This window comes from Phascolarctos cinereus, unplaced genomic scaffold (assembly GCF_003287225.1).
Source record: "Phascolarctos cinereus isolate Bilbo 61053 unplaced genomic scaffold, phaCin_HiC Scaffold_2;HRSCAF=192, whole genome shotgun sequence".
NCBI lineage: Eukaryota > Metazoa > Chordata > Mammalia > Diprotodontia > Phascolarctidae > Phascolarctos > Phascolarctos cinereus.
The window spans coordinates 113275746-113284109 of NW_027555625.1; the positions used below are offsets into that span (position 1 = coordinate 113275746).

At 36.4% G+C, this 8364-nt stretch overlaps 1 non-coding gene across 1 annotated transcript; it reads right to left on the minus strand.

The window, feature by feature from the left end:
* Nucleotides 1-4983: 4983 nt before the first annotated feature.
* Nucleotides 4984-5111, minus strand: LOC144456088 (U6atac minor spliceosomal RNA). The gene has a single exon (XR_013484991.1). It is a non-coding gene; the product is annotated as a U6atac minor spliceosomal RNA (small nuclear RNA).
* Between the last annotated feature and the right edge of the window lie 3253 nt (nt 5112-8364).

Genomic DNA, 8364 nt, shown 5'->3' on the forward strand with positions numbered 1-8364 from the left:
CTACAGATTACAGGAAAAACCAGCTTGTCTGTCAAGCATCCAGAAAATCACCTCCTTCAAGAGGAGGAGGATTCTAGGCTAAGAAGAATGCTGAAATAAACGACAACTCACAGATCTTCTCCATCTAGTCCACAATGCCACAGAAAGTATCAACCCTGGGGAAAAGTGACATGGTTGTAACTGGAGCCAACTTTACATAAGCACCTAACATCTCTACGATACTGAAAGGAACTAACACTTGTGACCAAGATATAATACGTGTTCACCAGGTGCTGAACATATGGAATTATATAGTATATTTTATATATATATATAATATAATATAATATATAGCATAATATAATAAATAACTATAAATAATAAATAAAATATAAATATAAATCAATAATTTAAAAGTTAATATGGGGTTTTTTTTGAATGCAGATTCCTTTAATAATTCTTTATTAAAGTTGAATTAGCAAATTTGCATAATGTGAATTTGTGTAAAGCTAGAACTGTCTTTTATGACAGGCATTGTGCTGAGTGCTGGGTATAAAAAGAAAGGCAAAAACACAGTCCTTGCCTTCAAGAAACTCACATTCTAATAGAAGCAGGAACAGCCAAAAAATCTTAATATGCATGATGTGGGTAATGTAGATGGAATGTAACCTCAAGAAGGCAGTAACGGTGGGAGGGTGGGGGGTAGGTACAGGCCAGTTTGACAGGATCAGAAAGTACACAAAAGTAGAAACATGAAATAATCAGAAAGTTGAGAAGGGTAGACTGTGGAAGTCTTTAATATTTAGGGTATCTTCACAAGACACAAGTCTTTGTAAACCAACTCAGATTTTTGCCCTGTGTTTTCATCATCTCTTTTTGTGGTGGCAAAGAATTGGAAACTGAAGGGATGCCCATCAGTTGAGGAATGATGAACAAGTTATGATATAGAAATGTGATGGAATACTATTGTACTATAAGAAATGATAAAGGGAAAGGTTTCAGAAAAACCTTACGTGAGTTTACATTGAACTGATTTACATGAACTAAAGCAAAGTGAAGTGAGCAAAACTGGGAGAAAAATCTATAGTAACAGCAATATTGTAAAGTTAATCAACTGTGACAGACTTAGTAACTCTATCAATGCAATGGTCTACCACAACTCCAAATGACTCACGATGTAAAATGCTATCCACCTCCATATAGAGAACTGATGGACTCAGTGCCAACTGAAGCATATTTTCTCTTTTCTTTATTTTTCTTGTTTTTGTATGTGTGGGGGAGGGGGGACAGCAGGAGAGTGGGAACATGTCTAACGAAAACATTTATTTTACATAACTTCAAATGTATAATGGGTATCATATTTCTTATTTTCTCAATGCTTGGGAGAAGGGCTGGAAGAATGGGGAGAATTTGGAATTGAAAACAAAATTTTAAAAAATGAATATGCTGTATTTAAAAAATAAAACATATAGGGGCAGCTAGGTGGTGCAGTGGATAGAACACCGGCCTTGGATTCAGGAGGACCTGAGTTCAAATCCAGACTCAGACACATAACACTTACTAGCTGTGTGACCCTAGGCAAGTCACTTAACCCCATTGCGTATCCTAAAAAAAAGAAAGAAAGAAAAATAAAAGAAAACATATAAAAACTTTTGATCGGATAAAAGCATTTGCTAGGATAAATAGATACAATTAAGAAGCTTAATAATAATAGTAATAATAGGCCACATTTATACAGCCCTTTAAGGTTTTCAAAGCATTTTACAAATATTAGCAATTTTATCTTTACAACAACTTTGGTAGACAGATGCTGTTGTCATTCCCATTTTACAGATGAAGAAACTAAGGCCAGAGGAGGTTAAAGTTACTTGCTCAGAGACACACCACTAAGATGTATCTGAGGCAAATTTAACTCTGGTCTTCCTAAATTCAAGTCTGGTATTCTATCCAATAAAATAAATTCATAGTTGTCTTTTTAAAATTTTCAGGGGACTAAATGTTCTCACATTTACTAAAGAAAAAACAAAAGCAATCCATTTCTACCGATGTTCAAACATTTATTTAAAATGAAATTTTGATTTATTTTCCTTTTTCTATCCCTATAGCTAGATTACATCTGAAAAGCAAATTTCTTGGATTCAGGGCATACACTCAGAGGACAAAGAACAGAAAAGCAAAAAAGAATCCGGTCCTAAGGTGGGTTTGGGGAATAGAATTTTCTAAATGGAAAACACACTCATTTTTCTCAGTGGGTTGAGAAATGTACACAATGAGAAAAGATTAAGGATAGCTCTCAGACTGAACTTCATTTTATTTTTTAACTGAAACAGTGTTTAAGGAAGATTTTACTTTCTAAATTCTTTTGTTGGTGGTATTTTGAGACTGCCTCCCTATCTAACCTGGGTTGGACAGTGGTCACTCATGGGCTAGCGCTGATCAGCGTGGAAGCTTGAACCTGCCCTATTGTTCATACCTGGACCAGTCCACCCTTCCTTCAGCAACCTGGTGGTCTTCTGCTGGGGTCTGGGGAATTGATTCACCATATTGGTGCTTGACCAGGTAAAGACACTTGGTCAGCTGTAGCCCTACTGCTGCTGAGAACTCCCAGGCTCTAATAAACCACCAGCCTCAGCTTCCCCAATAGCAGCAACACAAACCACAGGAGTGCAACACCACACCCAGCTCCAAATTCTTAATTTTAAGATTTCCCCTTCTTTTACAGATGAGAAGAATGTGTATAAATGTGTCCTGTCTTTCCATTGAATAAGATAACTTCAGGACCGAGACAACTTAGCATAAAAAGGCAGTCTGCCAAGATGCACAAGGACACTGAGACTTCAGATTCTTAAACACCACTGGAGAAAACCAGACAGTCGTCTTATCATAATGTCACCTCCTAACTTTAGGCTCTTATCTCCCTACTGTTCCTCAGATGTGACACTCCAAGTCCTAACTTTGACCATTTTCAGAGGCTGTTTCCCTTGCCTGGAAATTTCTCCCTCTTCATCTTTATCTCCTGGCTTCTTTTAATTCTCAGCTAAAATTCCAAGGCAAGAGCCTCTTTAATCTTTCCTCTGACAACAACAGCCTTTACTTTATATGTCTTGTTTGCACATAGTCAAATTTACATGTTGTCTCCCCAACTAGACTGTGAGCTCCTCAAGAGCAGGGACTGAGTTTAGTTTTGTTTTTTTTCCTTTCTATGTATCCCCAGCACTTAGCACAGTGCCTAACACATAGTAGTCACTTACACTCCTGGAGACTGATTGACTGATTTAAATCAATGGGGAAGGAAGCAGGTAGCTTGGTTTTGCTTTTAAAACATAAAGAGTTTTCATACCACAAATGGCTTGAGATTCAGATTAAGTTTCAAGTTAATTGTTCAGAATTTCGAACCCATTTTTTCTCAAAAACAGCATTTTAATTAATGACTAGTTGTTGATGATAATAGTCAACAAAAGCCTATTTAACAAATGCTGGAGTTGGTCATCTACAATAAAAATCAACCAAAATCAATACTGTGCCAAAACTGGCATTTAAAAACAGGAAAGCAATAGAATTGAGTAGGAGCAAGTGTTAACTTCAATAAGTGCTGAGTTTGAAGGCTATCAGGTGGTGAATGACCTGAGAACTTGCCTTATGAAGATTCATTAAAGGAATAGGGGTTGTTGAGCCTGGAGAAGAGAAGATAGAAGTGCCCAGAGTACTGGAGCTGGAATCAGGAAGATCTGGATTCAAATTTGACCTCAGACACTTGTTAACTGTGACCCGAGCAAGTAACTTAATCTCTTTCAGCCTCACTTTCCTAAACTGTAAAATTGGGATAATGATACTTCTATGTCCTTTTCTCCCAGGGTTGTTGAAGATAAAATGAACTAACATTAGCAAGGTTCTTTGCAAACCTTAGCTATTTAGGGGGGAACGGGATAGCTGACTTCAAGAGCTGTCATATGAAAGGTAGATTTGGGTTGTCCGCTTGACCCATGAAGACAGGACTAGAGGCAATGAGTAGAAGTTACATAGAGGCAGATTTAGGATAGCTGTCAGGAAAAAAACTACTTAAAAATTCATGCTATCCAAAAGTTGAGGGAGCTGGGAAGGAGGAAAGATAGGTGAAAGTCATAGTGTCATTCCCGCTAACTAGAGGTCTTTAAACAAAGGCAAAGCTGGAGGATCATTTGTTAGGTATGATGTAGAGTGGATCTTAGGGTGCAGCTTGACTAGTTGGACTCTAAATTCTCCTCCAACTCTAAGATTGAGTGAGAAAAATCAGGTTGAACCAGATTAAGGACTGAAGGAACAAATATAAAATTTTGTGGAGATTCTCAAAGAGACTTCTAGTTACCTCCAGACTTTTGTCCAGTCAAGTCAACAAGCATTTATTAAACACTTACCAAGCATTGTACTAGACTTTGGGAATACAAACACAAACAAAAAGATAGTCCCTGACCTCAAGGAACTTACATTCTAGTAGGTGAAGACAAAAACATAAAAAAGAGCTAAAATTGAGGGAAGCTTGGAGGAGAAAGTATCCTCTTTTCTTTTATTTTAATTTCTTCTTTTCTGGCAATACTATAGCTAGCACCCCTCTTGCCACCAAGTCCGTAAAGAGGAAAATACAATTGTTGTAACAAACAAGCATGGTCAGTCAGAACAAATCCACATATTTACCAAGTCCAAAAATGTACCTTAGAGGTATGTGTATGCACATTATTTATTATATTTAACTGTACTTCAAAATGTATGGCTTTCTAATTCCTTTGTAGAAGCAGATTGTTAGTACTTCTTAAAATCACAGACTTAGAAGTGGAAGGGATCTTAGAAATTACCTAGTTAACCCCCTCCCTCTTCATTTTTGGACAAAGAACTGAAACCTAGAGAGGTCATGATTTGCCCAGAGTCAGAGGAGCCTTAAGTAGGGGAGCTGGGATTTGAACCAAGGACATCTCATTCCAAAACTGTCACTCTCATACTGTACCATGTTGTCTTCAAAGTTTAAAACATATCATAGCACAGTTGGATGCTATAGGGTAGGTGGCAATGCCTTAATTATATATGTATTGTAAAAGTCACTAGAACATTTTTCCTCCTGATCAAGGGAAATGCTAACCCTCTCTCTCTCTCTTTTTTAATGTTTTTATTATATTTTTTCAATTACATGTGAAAACAATTTTAACATGCATTTTTAAAAACCATTTTTGAGCTCCAAATCACCTCTGTCCCTCCCCACTCCTTGAGAAGGAAGCACTTGGATATAGATTATACATATGAAGTCATATAAAACATATTTCCACATTAGCCATGTTGCAAAAGAGAACACAGACCAAAAAAAAAAAAAGGAAGAAGAAAGAAAAGAAAAAAAAAACAAGAAAAATAAAGTAAAAAAGTATGCTTTGATTTGCATTCACACTCCATCAGTTCTTTCTCTGGAGGTGGATAACATTTTTCATTATAAGTCCTTTAGAATTGTCTTGAATAATTGTATTCCTGAGACTAGCTAAGTCTTTCACAGTTGATCATTATTAGAATTTTGCTCTTACTGTGTATAGTGTTCTGGCTTTGCTCACTTCACTTTGCATCAGTTCACATAAGTCTTCCCAGGTTTTCTGAGACCACCCTCCTCATCATTTCTTAAAATACAACAGTATTCCATTACATTCACATACCACAACTTGTTCAGCCATTCCCCAATTGATGGACATGCCCTCGATTTCTGATTCTTTGCCACCACAAAAGAGCTGCTATAAATATTTTTGTATATATATAAGACCTTTTCCTTTTCCTTTGATTTCTTTGGGATACAGACCTAGTAATGGTATTGCTGGGTCAAAGGGTAGGCAGTTTTATAGCCCTTTCATCTCCAAAATGCGTTGGATACATTCACAACTCCACCAGTGGTACATTAGTGTCCCAATTTTTCACATCCCCTCCAACATTTGTCAATTACCTTTTTTTTTTTATCATAGTGGCCAATCTCATAGGTGTACTCCTAAGTTGTGTTAATGTGCATTTCTCTTACCAATTTTGGTTTAGAGCATTTTTTCATATGGCTTTGGATAGTTTTGATTTCTTCTGAAAACTGCCTGTTCATATCCTTTGACCATTTATCAATTGGAAATGACTTGCATTCTTATAACTTTAACTCAGTTCTCTATATATTTGAGAAATGAGGCCTTCATCAGAAAAACTTGCTATAAAATTTTTTCCAAGTTTCCAGCTTTCCCTCTAATCTTGGCTGCATTGGTTTTGTTTGTACAAAACCTTTTGAATTTAATGTAATCAAAATTCTCCATTTTACATCCTATGATGCTCTCTATCTCTTGCTTAGTCATAAATTCTTCCCTTATCCACAGATCTGACAGGTAAACTATTCCAGGATCCCCTAATTTGCTTTTAATATCACTCTTTGTTTTTAAATCATGTAGCCATTTTGATCTTATCTTGCATGTGGTGTGAGATATTGATCTATACCTAGTTTTCTGCCAAACTGCTTTCTAGTTTTCCCAGTTTTTGTCAAATAATGACTTCTTGCCCCCAAATCTTGGATTTTTGCATTTATTAAACACTAGATTACTATGATCATTTATTTCTATGTATTGTGTGCCTAATCTATTCCACTAATCCACCACTCTATTTCTTAGCCAGTACCAGACTGTTATACCAGATTGTACCATTGGACCGGATTACCACTTTGTAATACAGTTTGAGTTCTGGTACTGTCTCCTTTCATGTAATATATAAAATTCATATCCTTAGTCATGATTTGGGGTTATTTAGGGATCACAAATGAGACAGCAGGAAAGAAATCACGATGAAAAATAGTAACAGCAACAAAATTGGGTAATACATATAGAAGAAAAAAAGATATCAGAAGAGGACACACAAGCAAATAAAATGTTATTGGCATTGTTTTTGTTAAAATTAACCTACATGTTAATTTTAAATACTTTGAAGTTAATGGTTTTGTGCATTGTTTTATTTTTTATTTTGTTTATTGAATGCTTGTTTTTGTTAATTTTATTGCAGCCAAGAAGCTATACTGGTTGGAGACTAGAGTGAAGAAGACCTGGGTTTAGACTGCTTAAGGCTCCCAGAATATAAGGGAGGGAACCTCTCAATGGTATTTGTAAAAACTCTTTATGGTTTTTTTTTTTGGAATGGATTCATGTAAGTATGCTATGTAAAGGAAATCAGAGGAGGTCGACTCCAGAGGAATTTAAGTCTTTGGTCCTTCAGGCTAAGACATGGTTTGCCAGACAGGCAAGATGAGACCAGATCAAGATAACCAGAGAATGAGTCATGCAAGTGTAATGTGACTGTTACCAGTCTCCACACCCACTACCTCCTTAAACTCAGAAAGGTTAAGTAGGAAATCTGGGACTTAAGGGGCAAGGGAAGAGTGACGCCTGTAAGGGTCATAGGAATGGGAAGTGAATGGAATGGCTAACAAGAAGAAGAACAAGTGGAAAATGACAGAAGCAATGCACACAAAAGGAGTACTAGAAACAAAGTAAGAAATCCTAAGGGATTCACTTCATGGGATAATAGAATTCCTCAAGAAATTAAAGTCCAAGCTCAGAAAAAAAAATTCCCAGGAGTAATTAAAGGATGATATTAATGATGGCTTTAAAAAAAAAAACTCAGGAAGAATTAAAAGAATATCTAATAACAACTAGAAAATCTCAAGAATATTTCAAGAGAGGTCAAAAGGTAGCTAAAGTATCATGAGAAGATAATAAAAAAAATAGAAAATAGAAAATAAGAGTAGTGAAAACATTACTGGAAACAACAATCAGAATAAATGCAGTGGAGATGTTGAAATCATATTATTACATAATATGTATTAATATTGGGAGAAAGTGAAATCTCTGGGGAGAATCCTCTGTGTAAATGTTCTTACCCGCTAGTTGCTGGTGTTTGCCCTTCATTCTGGAAGAAGATCAATGACATCAGGAAGGTGATGTCATGACTTGCAAGTGAATTGGATTTAAGTGAGGCAGGGCTATGCAAGGTCACCAACCTCACTCTCTCCTACATAAGCTGCTGCTGAAAGAAGAAATAGGGTTAGAGGAGCAACAATGTCTACCCCCATGGTGCAGCAACCAGAAGACACTGCCCTTTCCCCCTCCAAATTGATGTCAGCTCCCATCTTCCCCAAAGGCTTTATATTTTCTACAAGTACAAGGAACTTTCTTTATTGTTTGTGTATAAGGAGTTATTCTCTCTTCTCCCTGTTTACACCCTCTTCTATAAATAAACCTCAAATGGGCTGAGAAATACATAGGGTTACACCAAAGGTTAGTTATTTTCCCAGGAGAAAAAAAATCCTTGCTTTTCCATCTCTTCTCTAGTAACTTCCACAAGAAGTTGGTTATGTCTCCAACT